The sequence below is a fragment of the Cibotium barometz genome, chromosome 40 (assembly GCF_041138505.1).
Source record: "Cibotium barometz isolate CiBa-2024 chromosome 40, ASM4113850v1, whole genome shotgun sequence".
Classification (NCBI taxonomy): domain Eukaryota; kingdom Viridiplantae; phylum Streptophyta; class Polypodiopsida; order Cyatheales; family Cibotiaceae; genus Cibotium; species Cibotium barometz.
The window spans coordinates 45,994,439-46,009,967 of NC_141085.1; positions in this window are offsets into that span (position 1 = coordinate 45,994,439).

Here is a 15,529-nt window from a genome sequence, read left to right on the forward strand (position 1 = left end):
CGGTCTAATGGACCATTATCATGTTAAAAAAATGAATGATATGATCTGAATGAATTGTTATTTAATGATGAGTTCTATATAAGGGATAATTATCCCCGTATTCTGTTGGGTTGACCAGAATATAAGGAACCCTAGAATAAATTGGATCTTAAGAAAAAGAGTTATCCTCTACTTGGCGAGATGAGGACATCTCGCATTTTTTTAAGTGGGGTAGAATGTAAGATTCCTCCCCAGCCTTCGAGGTATACAGGAGTAAGAATCTCCCTTTCTGATCTTATAATTATTCCCTCTCTAAAATAAAAGAAAAAAAATTTGTTATCGGACATATGTCATAGATCTCCAATAAGATCTTGTCTTGTTTAAGAAATTGTTTTTCAAACTCTTAAGTCTTAGAATCTCATGAATAATAGCAAAATAAAAATTTATTAATATATAAATTTTGACAGAATCATGAGACGAGGAAACCGTGGTCGTCAGCCAGACCCTGTCTCTGAAGATAACGAACTTGACCCTGATGTTCGCAAGGCTCTTCATAGGACTCAGCCAGGACCCTTCAAAGGAGAAGGGGAGAACCTGGGTGAGGCTGTGGAGAAATGGGTGGAAGCCATGGAAGAGTATTTTGACGTCACAGCAGGTTATAATGAGTTGAGCAAAATGGCTCTTGGCCGGTTGAAAATAGTGGAAACAGCCAGGGTAGCATGGAGGAACCACTGCGACACCAACCGTCTGAACAGAAATACTCAATCTTGGAACGACTTAAAAACCTATTTGAGAAAGAGATTTTGTCCCCCTGGATTTTTGGAAACCAAAATGAACGAATTTTTAGAGCTAAAACAGGAGAACAAAACCATTGAAGAATATCACCAGGCCTTTGCTCTTCTACTCAAATACTCACCACCTCTAGATGAAGAACAGCTCATGGCCAGGTTCATTCGGGGAATGAACGAACCCTTAGACACACTGGTCAAAAATGCCAAACCAGTGTCCATGGCTGAAGCAGTAAAAATGGCAAAGGATTTTGCCAAAGCCTTTGTAGTAAAGGTCCCGCCAAAGCCTGCACCCTCTAACTTTAAAAGATTCCAAGCCCAGGAAGGTACTTCAAACTTTCCACCCCCAAAGAGGCAGCAAGGACCGGTTCAGAATCAACATGCAGGAAGATTCCAAAGTGAAGGAAGACCCTTCCCCCACAGAATACTTTCTCAAGAGGACCACCTATTTTAAGGATTCAGAACAATGAACTCAGAAGTGAGAACCGGTGTTTTGGATGCCAAGGTTTTGGTCATCAGTTAAAAGACTGCCCAACTCCTGCCATGTCAAGGGGACAGGGAAGTCTAGGACCCCGAATTCAGAGACCAATCCCTTCATACCAGTCTAATCAGGGTCCGTCTCGCCCAAGCCAGGGGAACCCCAGAAGAACTCCAACTCAACCATCGCCTCTATCCAGAGTAACCTCAGAACTCCTTTCCAGAACAGGGACAACCAAAGAGAAAGAATTACACCTCAGACTGCAGAGCAGCAAGAGCAGTCACAATTTCAGAAGAAGTAGAAGAGGAAAAAAGGGGCAGATCTGTACTGCAATTGAAAACCAAGGGCTTAACCGATAGTTCTCAAGTCATCCATACTCCAGCAGAATACCAGGGAAAAATCGGCCGTCCACTTCCAAGGTGTAACGTTGAAAGTGATTGAAGAAGAAGAAGATGATGAAAGAGATCATACTCCACCTGCGAGATGAGGACATCTCGCGTTTTTTTAAGTGGGGTAGAATGTAAGATTCCTCCCCCACCCCCTTTTTGATGTCTAGTATCTTCCCCTGTAATCAATCCCTCTTCAGAAATATAAAGACCTTGTTTCTAACTGTTTTAGCCTAGAGAGAGAAAATTATTCTAGAGAGATAATATTCAAATTATGAATATTTTTGGATAGAAAAATAACTCATCTTATTAAAATAAGTTCCCCTGAAACAGAAAATTCAAAAAGAATTTTCCAATGTGCAATTGGAATTAATTGGAAATAGGTATAAAGAACCTTAGTCTAAGGGTCTAGATTTTCAGAAATTTTTGGATCCAATTAAGGTTCCTATGGGCCAATAGCATCAATCCATGTGTAGGGAGGAGATAAATCCAAATTGTAAAAGAAGATACCCAAAAATGAGTAAATGCTCACATAAGATGAAGAGTTGAAAATGTACAAGGTTTATTAGTAAAAAACTATGAGCAATAAAATTTTGACACATATGTAAGGAAGGGGAGTTCTTTAAAGAAGGTGCATATTTCACATATAAGATGAAGAGTTGAAAATGTACAAGATTTATTAGTAAAAAACTATGAGCAATAAAATTTTGACACATATGTAAGGAAGGGGAGTTCTTTAAAGAAGGTGCATATTTCACATAAGATGAAGAGTTGAAAATGTACAAGGTTTATTAGTAAAAAAACTATGAGCAATAAAATTTCGACACATATGTAAGGAAGGGGAATTCTTTAAAGGAGGTGCATATTTCACATGCTTGAATGAGTTTTAAACTCAAAAATAATGTGATATTTTTATCTCTCATCTCTCTTGAACCAAACCAAATCAAAATGGAACCAAACCGAATCAAAAAGTAACCAAACTAGGTCCAAATCTAGTCCAAATTCAACCAAACTGACTTGGAAAATTCTAGAATCAGTTTGTTTGGTTAGGAGCTCAATTTTTCCTATAAATAGAAGCCTTCCCTTGTTGAAAAAAATATAGTGTCTTATGCATTGTTACTCTACTCTACCTAAGCCAAGAACTGTGAATTCTTTAATAATTCACTAGTTTTTGACACTTCCCTCTTTCTTCAATCACCATTGGTGGCTCCATCAACATACTAAACCAATTGATTGTTTGGGGGCCTCTACCGTGAATAAAGAATCAAGAAGATAAGTATAGTGAATTTTGATCTTTTCTATAATTTCTCAATGATTCTCTCTTCTCAACCCCTCTCAAGCTTGAGAAGCTTAATTGGTATGGTTTTTGAAATGCTATTGAAGTTAATTAATTAATGATAGTAAAGAATTACATAAAATTCTATTTATATTTAATTCTAATGGTTCTTCTCTCTCTCACTTAAGAAATGGTCTTACTCATGACCCTTTTCAATCCAAATGAAGCTTTTCATAAGGCTTTTCCTTAATCCAAGATTAAGCTATGCTTGAGGCCAAATTAATGGCTTTTTTCTATGCTTTTAGTTTATGTATATCGATGATTCAATCCATTATGGATTGATGATCCAATTAGAGACCATTCTAATTATTTCCTTAATGATGATCCAATTAGAGACCATTCTAATTATTTCCTTAATGATACGCTTATCCCTTAGAAAAAAATTGAGATTTATCAGTCATAGTAGCGGAGCTATGGCAAAATTTTTATAGAAATTACGCATAAAATAATTTCATTCAAAGCATAAAAAGAGGACTTCCTACCATATTCTAGGAACTATCATCCTAGATTAATTAAAAGAATATTATTATGCATGGAGATATGGATGATTTGCATGTAGATGTAGAGGTATGGATGTGAGTGTGAATGTGGAGGTGGATATATGCATGGAGATGTGGATGTATGCATGTAGAAATAGATGTGTAGATGAGGATGTAAATGGAGATGTAGATGGATGCATGTAGATGTAGATGTATAGATGTAGATGGGAATGGAGATATGAATGTATGCATGTAGATGTAGATGTATAGATGTAGATGTGAATGGAGATGTGGATGTATACATGTAGATGTAGATGTATAGATGTAGATGTGGATGTGGAGGTGGATGGATGCATGTAGATGTAGATGTATAGATGTAGATGTGAATGGAGATGTGGATGTATGCATGTAGATGTAAGTGTATAGATGTAGATGTGGATGTAGAGGTGGATGTATGCATGTAGATGCAGATGTATAGATGTGGATGTGAATGTGGAGGTGGATGTATGCATGTAGATGTAGATGTATGGAGGTGAATGTGAATGTGGATGTGGATGTATGCATAGAGATATAGATGTATGCATGTAGATGTGAATGTACGCATATAGATGTGGATGTATGGATGTGAATATACGATATGTGATGTGAGGGAATCTGAAGTGATGAGATGGAAATGATGTGATGGGATGAGTATACATATAAATGGAATATGGAATAAGTAATGTAGATTGATGAGGGATAATGTGGAAAAATGAAAGTTAAAATAGAAATTGTATTGTAAACTATTTGTAAATGCTGTTTGTAAATGATTGTTTTATGTCAAGAATGCTGGGGGGAGCATTTTGACCGTCTTGTGATTAAGGTCGTGATGATAAAGTTGCAACTGCTGACGGGGAGTCAATGAAGGACGTCTCGCGTAGCAAGGTCGGTCGACGTCTTGACCAGCCTCGGTGCGATTAAAATGGTGAGCTTCCGGTACGGTGGATGAGGGGCCAAGGAAGCAGCCTATGAGTGAAGCGCTAGGTCACCTGCGAAGGATCCTAGAGGGTGCTGACCATACGGTGCTCGGGCTCTGGGTCACCTAGGATACCCACGCGTGCGTCGAGGAAGATATTGGAACAAGAGTAGGAGTTGTTTTCTGAAATCGGGCATGGATCTGGTTGATTGACCTTGCTGGTCTTCAATGGATGAGTCCATGGCTCTTTATATGGATCTGTTGGTTGATCTTGCTGATCTTCAATGAGAGTCCATCTTGATAAGTGATTATATTGCCGAGTATTATGGGCTAGGGATTAGGAAACGGCCCCTAAGTGGACAGGTGGTGAGCGTCCTAGTCGCCAATGATGCCATAGATACTCTGATGAAGGAATGATGAGAAAATTAAGAATCAACTGGATAAATTGGAAGATGGTGATCAGTGATACTATGGTTTTATTAAAGGATTGTTTTAAACTGGTTGAATCTGTGAAAAGGCAATTTCATATTGGGTGTGTGAGTGGTGTGACTAGTTTTATTTTTGCATGAACATCCGGCTAGGGGGCCTTGGAACTCTTTTCCTTAGTACCCGGGACAAAACCTAAATTCTTAATTGGATCCCATCACTACAGTGGTTGGGCGGTTGGCTAACCCATGGGATCGGATGGGGTTAGGCTGGACTGATGGATCCATAAATCGAGACTCAAACTTTTGTTTTTACGATAGATAAAATAAATCCCGGACAGTAACTGTTCTATGGATAGGAGTCAACGGCTGTGCCTCTTGAATGGGAAAAAAAGCGTTGATCCCAATGATCCAAGTGCAAGTTTCTTCCTTGATCTGACCAAGTATCTTATAGATGTAATTGATCAGCTCGATCAGAAATGATCTTGACTACGTTAGAGTAAAAAGTTATCCTGGTGGAATCGCCCGTGCTTTCCGGTAAAGGAAGTTTTTCCGGGTTCGGTTTTGGAACAACCGACGGATTAGTCTCTTATCCGGATATCCGTGGGTGAGGCCCCGAGTGTGGGACCCCTGTCTCCCGTGCGAGAAGTGCTACTTCCGCTGCTAGTACCGAATCCGTTGCTCGGTGGGAACAGGGGGATCTTACAATTGCGTTGAGCACCCGGACACTCAATAGTTCCCAGTTTAGACACTAGATATTAGCCATGTGTGGTTGGATGTACCATGAAATTACCATGCCAAGTATCATGGATGCAAGTGCAAGCTCATTGGCCACACTCTTGGGTAGAAGGAGATCTTCCCATAACACCTTTTCCTTGAGTTACATGGCCGATGGGTGTGCCACCTAGATAACCTCAGATAATGCGTGTTGCAATGTGAGACCATAGGTCTCAATTGTGGTTTATATGGTCATAATTGAGTAATGTGGGGTCAGTTGTTTGGTCCATTTGGACCAATTATAGAGGATGGCCAACATAGTCCAATCTATTATACGAGCAACTTTGGATTCTATATATAGACTAGTTCGATAACCTCCTTTGTCATATTGAGATCAATAGCTTATATATACCTTCAGTGCATTGAGTTCCCTTGTATATGCATGACATCCTCTATCTAGAGTCTTCTTAGATTTCCATTAAAGCTCCCTTGTATATGCTTGTATATGCATGGTATCCTTTGTGCATAGTCTACCTTGTATGTGCATGACATCCTCTATAGACAGTCTACTTAGAGTGCGATCAAAGCTCCTTGCCAAAGCGCAAAGAGGTGGATAGATGATGTCATCAGTTTGTAACTTTGGTTTGCAATAGTAATTCAATATTATTCTCCATCCCTCTTGCATCAAGTTCTTTTGTCTTGTGACCAACTTCCTTGGATTATATTTTCTTACATATTGTGCTTGTTTTGGTGGAAGGTTGTACCAGATGGTACACAAAGGTGAACTGCATAGAGTGGGCCAGCACATTGTTTCATACACTGATATATAACTCAAAAATGGCATCCACATCCATTATCATCTCCTTGAATATCTCCATCAAATCTCTCCATATCACTCCACCTCCGTATGATTTTCTCAACTAGCCCATGTGGGCTCATAACATCATATAGCTTGCATCACATGGAATCTACCCATTTTACCATCTTTACATTCACCTCTCTCAAACTACCTTTGAGCTAATATTAAGCCTTCCACACAAATAATGTGGAGAACCTTTGACTCCCCTCAATCAACAAATGGAGACCTCAAATCGCAAACTCATGATGAGAACCCTGCCTCACACCAACAAATGCATAACCATAAATTTCAACAATTATTTCTACTATGAAATAGAGTGGTGAAAGTTAAAATGAAAGAACTTACAGTGGATTATAGCAAAACTTAAACTCCATATTTGATTGAGAAGACAAGCACACTTAATTATGATTAATGGACTCAATGCTAATCACAAAGAAAGTACTAACCACACAAATGAGCATTGGGAGTACATCATTATATAGCTCCATGTAGAAGCATCGAGATCCATAATTAACTCCACCAATCACTCCTTGTTTCTCCCCACCTTTTCCTATAATATCAACCCCATGTGGCTCACCTTTACATATCATTGCGTATGTCATATAGGATCTACCATTTCTACTTTTTATTGTTGAGAAGTGTGCTGCCATAGAGCACATGTAGAGGTAGCGAGTGAGTAAATGAGCATGAAACCATATGGCTAAATTGGACTATCCCACATGCGTAGGACAAGAAAAGATATACTCTACCCATATAAAAGGGGTCATTTTCAAGCAATGAAAGTACAAGCACTTGCACACATCTTAAGTCTCTCTACGAGTCCAAGCTAATCTATCTTGGAACCTAATTGATTTGAGTCTATTGTACACACATATCATCATGTGTGTAATTAGACACCATCCACCTTAGCTTAGTGTGTAATAATTCATCATTAACATGTGATTAGCTTAATTTACATGGATTTAAACATGGTATCAGAGCTTCCCCTCACTCATGACCTTCTCTAGCCCTCCATTACATTAATCTTAGCTTATATTAGCACTAATATCCCAGTAGCTCCACTAATCATATCTTATCCTCTTCTCCCCTCTTTGTGGCTAATTTTGAGCTCTTTATTCTCCCATTTCTCTTCACCATTTCCCAAGAAACTTTAGGGGCCTCTCGATTAGTCCATTTCTAAGCTCTACCTCAAGGGAATTAGTCAGTTTTGCCGCCAGCAGCCCACAAATCATGAAAAAGTGCAAACTGGTCTTTCACATCGTTTGTCATCTGTGCTCACAATTAGGGCAAGCCCTCTTAGATTTGGTTTAGCATACCGTATGAGGACCCTATATAACAAGTTTCATGCCAAATGGTCCACTGGTTAAGTCACAACAAATAAAAAAACCAGTCGCCTAATTTTTGTCAGATTTAGGGATTTTTTGGTATGTTGAGTTGGTTGTTATTCTTGGGCCACTCAATCTCATCAAGGAAAAGAGTTTTATGCAAAAGCCTCATCAAATTTGCATTCTCCAAGCTCAATTAAACACTCCAATTTTTTAACCTACTAATCACTGTATTAGGCACTAATACACTCAATTAAACACTCCAATTTTTTAGCCTACTAATCATTGTATTAGATTCTAATCATGTAATTAACAAGAAATTTACAGTAATTGGGTGTGATTGGAGATAAAATTAAGCAATTAGGGATTTAATTTAGTGTGTTTACACATCAAAAGCACTAATTTTACGTTGGGGCTATCCTCATGAAGCTCTAGGAGCAAAAATTAAAAATTGAAAGCACATGCACTACGTGCAATTCATCTTGTTAAAAGCACCCACATCTACCAAGTTGTACAAGAATAGACACTGCCAATTGAAGCATCATAAGCTCATTGTGTAGTAAGACCTTCTCATTATGGCAACATCAACAAGCATCACTTCGCATGTAGAGTTCAATGGGGAAGGGTTTCACACCTGGGCTACATAAATGAAGTACCTTCTAATGCATAATAAATTGTGGAAAATCATTAAGGAGAATATGCCAGATGAACCAAGTAAAGGGTGGATTGAAAAATATGAGCAATCATTGTCACTTATGGTTTACACTTGGGCGCTAGTCTTATTCATCGCGTTGACTCTAGGAACACGCAAAAGATTCATGGGATACATTGAATCTCGTGTTTGGAGCTAAGGCAAAGAACTAGGAAATTCACTTAAAGATTGAACTCTATGGTCTACATATGAACTTTAATGAGTCTTTAGCTCAATTTGTCAGTAAAATGAAATGCATGATGACCTAGTTAGATGGCATAGATGCTAAGATTAGAGATAAAGATGCAGTTGCAATAATCTTAAAAAGCATGCCAAAGGAATATAATGCACTTGTCACAACCTTGAAGAATTTGCCAGAGCCAACATTTGATGGATGTGTCTCCTCTCTCTTGGAGAAAGAGAATGTGAACACAATGCTGATGCACTAGAAACTATTTAGGGGAGCGGATGCAGCCAGCAACAAGCAGGAACCCCCAACCCCAACAACAATGCGAACACACTTCCACACTAGATGTTACATTTCTTTGGGCATGGAAGAGGTGCAATGCTAATGCACTTTGTGCAATCGTCACCATCATAAGTGTTTATGTTCTAAGTGATTCTGTTCTTACTCTGATTCAACACACAACTAAGGCATTAAACACCTAGATCATAAGTGTTTATGTTCTAAGTGATTCTGTTCTTACTCTGATTCAACATACAACTAAGGCATCAAACACCTGGATCATATTGAGAAATCGATACGAGACCCAAAATCAAAACAAGATTTAGAACCTAGAGAATCAGCTTGCTACTACTGTTGAGAAGTTTACTAAAGGAGAAGGTGTTGAAGCATTTATCACGTGAATCAAAAATCTATGGGATCAAAAATCTCCGAGATTATAAAGACCAGTGAGAAGCTAGCCTAGTGGTACATTCAAATTCTTCCACAAAAGTATGATGGCTTTGTTTTACAACACTAAACACACAGGGGGGCTAGAGTGCCACCTCTATCGTTTAAAGAGTTCAATGCTATGTTGCTTGAGGAGGAGGTGCGATGGGCAGAAGACCCACCGCGATCGGGCATGATGTTACATTTTCAGCCAATTCTAAAGTCAAAGGTGTGATATATTCTGATAATAAGTAGAAGCAACCAAAGAAGTAGAAGTTTTAAGGGATTTTCTATCACTTTGACAAGAAGGGTTACGCTATTAAAGATTATAGAAAGAATCAGACTGACGAGAAGAATGGCACCTTAAAGTTTTCATCAAAGAGAAAGGAGATAGTTAACAATACCGAGCTTGAAGTTTGGTCGCTATTGAAGAGGTATGGTCATCGTCTTAGGCTCCAATTTTTTTATGATTAATGGATTTTGAATTGTGGAGCATCCCGATACATGACCAGTTTAAAAGGGCTCATATAGTTCCCAGAAGCCTCTACGTATAGTTCTCGGAAGCCTCTACAGGAACCCATTAGTGTTGTTATTGGAAATAATGCCAAATGTCTAACTAAAGGGTCTTTAACGATCTCTTTTAAAGCATATCTATAGGTGAAGAGAAAAAGCTAGTAGACATGCTCTATTACTGAAGAAAAAATTCTAGATACTAATGGTAAGTTAGTCGACAAAGGAGTAACTTGCAACAATTTGTATGAGAGTTGAATGCCCTTACAATAGCAAGACTACAGATAAGAGCATGAGTAGTCTTTAGCATGAGTGATGTGATCACATCAGATTTACAATGCTAAAGAAGATTTTTTTTAAAAAAAGAAATAGTAGCTAATTCGCCTGCATTTTCAGAATTGTAGGAACCATGTGAGACGGCTCGCATGATGGGCAGACAACAGCGGAAGGCATTTCCACAAGAGAGTAGAAAATAGAGGAAAAATACTCCTCTAAAGCTGGTACACGTTGATCTTTGCGGTAAGATATCTACTATTGCATTAGGGGGATCATCTTACTTTATGTTGTTCGTCAATGATTACAATAGGAATATGTGGGTTTATTTCCGTCGAGATAAGGCTAAAGCTTTTGGCAAGTTCAAACAGTGGCATAAGCTTGTGGAGAATGAGACAAGAAAGAAGGTGAAAAAGTTTCGTATAGATCATGGAGGAGAATTCCTTTCAACGAAATTTAATAGCTACTACAAGGAGAATGGCAACAAGTGCCAACTCATAATTGCTCACACCTCAGCAAAACACTGTTATAGAATGCCGTAATCAAACCGACGTGTGGAGATGGCTCAATGCATGCTAAAAGAGAAAAGGTTACAAGACACTTTCTAGGCTAAAGCAATAAGCATAAAAGTTTTCATCCTTCTCAATTAGAGCTGCACAACAGATTCTCATAGCATTTGGGATGACTGTGACTACAAACTTGTGTCAATGTTAAGGGATTGACGTCTAGCAGGAATCAGGTGAGATCTTCATATCACAACAGATTCTCATAGCATTTGGGATGACTGTGACTCCAAACCTGTGTCAATGTGCCTATGGAGGTGAATGTGATTTTTTGAAGAAATCTTCAGATTTTCATCTTTCGAATGGTCTTTTTCGGAGCTCCTTTCGGGAAGAGGAGAACCATTCTTCACCATTAGTAGACATCAAAAAATACAAGAAGAGGGTGGGAAAATTAATTTTTCTCACTAACATGAGACTTGATATTCGCTTCATAGTTGGTGTTTTGAGTAGGTTTTCCAACAAGCCACCACGGGAGAGTCATTGGAAGAGCAAGGGATGCAAGTACTTAGGTACATCACAGGTACTCTTTAGTATGACATCACTTACAGTGCACATGACACTATTTATGGGTTACTATGATTCAAATCGGGTAGGAGATTGTGATTCCAGGAAATCAATTTTTGGATATTATTTTTTCTTGGTTTTAGTGCTTTATCTTGGACCAATAAGAGGTAGCCCTACAATGGCACTTTCTTCTGATGAAGCTAAGTACAAAGGTAGCTTGTTTTGCTGCTTGTGAAGTAGTATGGCTGAGGAAGATTTTAGTGGACATGGGAGTTCAAATTGCTGGGGCTATAACCTCACAATGTGACAACTAGAGTTGCATGGCTATTACCAAGAACCCAGTGTTTTATGCTCGAATGAAGCACATTGAGATTTGGTATCATTGTGTGTGTGAGAGAGAGCTGGTTGAGGATGAGATAGCGGAGCTCAAGTATTTTGTGGACTATAATTGCATTGATATCTTCACCAAGGCTCTTGAGAAGGATCAACTCACTTGGCATCTTTATCGACTTGCTGTTGGGCCAAGAACATAATCTGTCTTCAAGTAGACAATGAAAGGGGGTGTTAGTATACACTCAATGGCCGCCTCTCACCATGTATCTCACATCTATGTTTGATGCTGCACCATTATGAGGAGAAGCCATTGGTGCACGTGTCTTTGGTGAGGGAACCCTGGCTTACACACACGATGGGGGTCATTATTGTGACCATTAATGGGTTAGGAGATGGTCATGGATTCAAGCATAGCTGGGTCCCAGTGTAGCACCCCAATGCTGGCCACCCTAGCACGGTTGCGGGGGTGGGAGCCCTCGGCCCGACGGTATGGGTTCATTATGGGCAGAGGGGTTGGTTGGCTATGTTTTGAGGGTGGTGAGACCGTGTCTATGCTGTGTAACTACCTATGTTGTATACATGTCTACCACACCACCTGTTGTGCAGCACTATATATGGATATAGTTATCACAAGCTAAGGTATCCAATTCTTTTAAGTATCCACACCCTCTCTACACTTAGTACTTCCTTCATCTAGAGTCTATCTAGATTGCCATCTAAGCTCTACTTGAGAGCGCATGGGTGGACAACACCATCACAAAGATCTATCTCAGATTTCTAAATTCCCTCTCTATTGCATTGTCTGTTGCATTTTGTTTTGCTATCTGGCTTTTCGTTGTGCTATATTCTTATAGAAATCACCTACATCTCCAGACAACCTTGTGTCTACTCATGGAATTGAGATTGGATTTAAGCATGTCATTCTATACTTGAATAACATGTCTAAAGCATACTGCCCTTTACAAAAGCCAAACCCTATCGTGTGATCTAATCACCTCTAGCCTCGAAAGTATCATAGCTCACCCAAATCTTTCATCTCAAACTTCTCCTTAAGAAGCATATTCACCTGAAGAATGCCATTAAGAAGCATATTCACCCAAATCTTTCAGTTCAAACTTCTCCTTAAGAAGCATATTCACCTCAAGAATGCCACCATCATCATCACCTATGATAATCAAGTCATCTACATAGATGACCACCACCACTAGCACCTAGCACAATCCCCTTGTCAACCTTGGTCACATAAAGTGAGAATGCAGCATTGGATATCTAATAGTGACAAGTTAGTCACCTATCTTGTCTAATCATGCTCTAGGTGCCTACTTTTAAGCTATACAAGGCTTTGTAAAAAAATTGTGTGTGTATGATTCTCATACCTTGGTGGTGGCTGCACCATGTAAACATCCTCTTGTAAGTCACCATATCAAAATGTTATTTTTAGATCTATTAGATGTAAAGACCTCCCTTACCTACATTCATATGGGAACCCATAACTGATGAGTTGAAAGAACATTTTTTTGGATTGTTTTGGGTTTATATTGTAGAAGAGGTTGATGAGTATTTTTTTTTCTAGCTTTTTGAGATTTAAGTTCTGAGCGTTGCCTTGAGCATTAACGTAGCCAAATCGGAGTTATCACCTTCATAGTAGCCTTGGGCTACTAATAACTGCTTCTCTACCCACCATTAGATAGCCTTGGGCTTCTAATGACTTCTTCTCTACCCACCTTTTAATACCATGAAGATATATTGACATTGACTTATGAGGTGATTTTTTTATTTTTTTTTTGTGGGACAGAAGGTTTGGTACCCTTCCTAAAATTTGCTTGCAATGGAGCAATGACAATTGTTGGTTTAGGCACCATATGGATGATGAGGCTTGGGTCTTGTTGGCAGCCAACCAGCCTGTTTGGCCACTACCTAGGTTGCCGCCCAGATTGTCCCGTTTTGTAACAAACTAGGGGTTAAGCTTTCTTGCTTTGTAACAACTTTGTAACGGTTTCTTGCAAACAGGTAGTACCCGAATGGATGTAAGCAGTAAAGGGGATTATGTGGAATAGTGGATTAGAGGATAGAGGGCTGAATGTATAGTGGAGCTCACGAGTTCATGAGCCAAGTGATTGCCACAGTATTGTACTGTGAAAGTCCAAGCTAAATTGAAGAACGTCTCATGGGTTGGTCTCTAACTTGTCTCTGTTCTCTACACTCCATAGTTCTATCTAATCTTTGTCCATTTTGTGTTAATTGCATTCTTGTCTGGATGCTAACTCCTATCCGGAAATATGGACCTAGGAACTAACTGCTTGTAGTTCACGACTAACTTCCCAAGCTTAGGCAAATCGAAAGCTCAACGCGCCAGTGTTGGCTTGTCGCATTAGGTATAGTTGCATTAGTTTCTACTCTTTAGGAGCCAACTAGGTGGTCTGGAACCATGTAAGTGCTGGGTATTGACAGAAAACCGACACTTTTAGTGATCTTGCTTGGGAGTGCTACGCCAAGAAGGGGAGTAGGAAGGTAGAGACTAGTTTTGGGATTAGTTCTGCACAAGAAGCCTATCTGAGTTGCACATAGCATGCATATTCACCTAGAAAATTTCTGACATAGAAAAGCTACTCGAGGTAGATCAAGAGAGGAAGTGTGCACATCCTTGTGTCATGTATGTACACAAGGGAGTCATAGGAGTGCAATGGACAGTGCACGGGGAATGAAGAAAGCTCAAGCAAAGCAATACGGTATCACGGCAGGCAATCCGAGGCCTTGGGAAGTGAAGGGCGACCGCATTGTCCAAGAAGACATCAGGAAGGGATTCCACGCCAAAAAGAACGGTGAAATTAGAAACCTCATAAATCAAGATGGAGAGCAAGAACACCAAGAGCTTCAAAATAGGAGGCAAGAAGATCAAGAAGAAGAAGAACCAGTAGCTGTGGGAAGGATGTCTCTCAAATACCCGAAGTTCAAAGGCAAGAGTGAGGACGATCCAGATACTCACATCTTTGCCTTTGAGACTATCTTCTTGGCCACCCGAGCTCCATTGCCACAAAAGACAGACTACTTTGTGACAGTTCTAGGTAGCAAGGCCACCATCTAGTATGCTCAATATGGTATGGAGTACTTCCAGACGTTTGAGGAATTAAAGAAAGTTTTCCTGAAAAGATTCAAGAGAGATAAGACCATCACGGAAGTACTGGAAAAGCTACAAAGGCTGACTCAAAAGAAGAGACCAATAGAGGATTATGCATTAGAATTCAGAGCACTACTACTGCGTCTGTATCAACCCAACAAACCTGCACCAACCACACTGAGTCAATGGTTCATGAGAGAACTAAGGAAAAAGCTCTAGACGACGGTAGCCTCATATGATTTAGAGATCCTCACCTTTGAATAAGTGGTGGGCAAGAGCAACCAAAGCCAAGGGGATCTTAAAGCAGACAAGCAAAGACCCCAAGAAAGAAAAGAAGGAAAAAAGAAGGAAGAAGAAACTTCCGAGTCGGATTCTGGTGATAACACCTTAGAATCATATTCCAATCATGAGTCGGTCTTGGACGAGGTGTCTCCCCTGTCCATCTCCCCTCGTCCTTGGATTTCCTACTCATGTGTAAGGCCCCTAATAAGGCTACAGCCAAGATGGGTAGCGGAAGGAATGGAGAGAGTGGAGGTGCCCCACATGTCAACATCTCGTGGCCAAGATGATGAAGTATGTAAGGTTGCAAACAAGTGGCATGGTTTCATTGGGTACCTACCTTGATTTTGGGATTTTAAAACCTTGTCCGATGTAGAAAAAACACCTAAAATGAGACTTCCAGCAATTGAGACAAACAACCTCGCACAAGGTTCATTGCCTCTAGCACAAGACTAGTCTTGTCTAGCATGCTACCAACTTTAACAATTATGTAAGGAATTCACTCCAACCAGCAAAACAGTTGACTTATGAGGCTCATCCCACATGGAACCCTCTTTTGGGCAAATACTACTCCTTTGTGGTACTTGAATGTTCCAACTACTAGGAGATTTTTGGTCTTACCTACTAAGACCTTGTGTT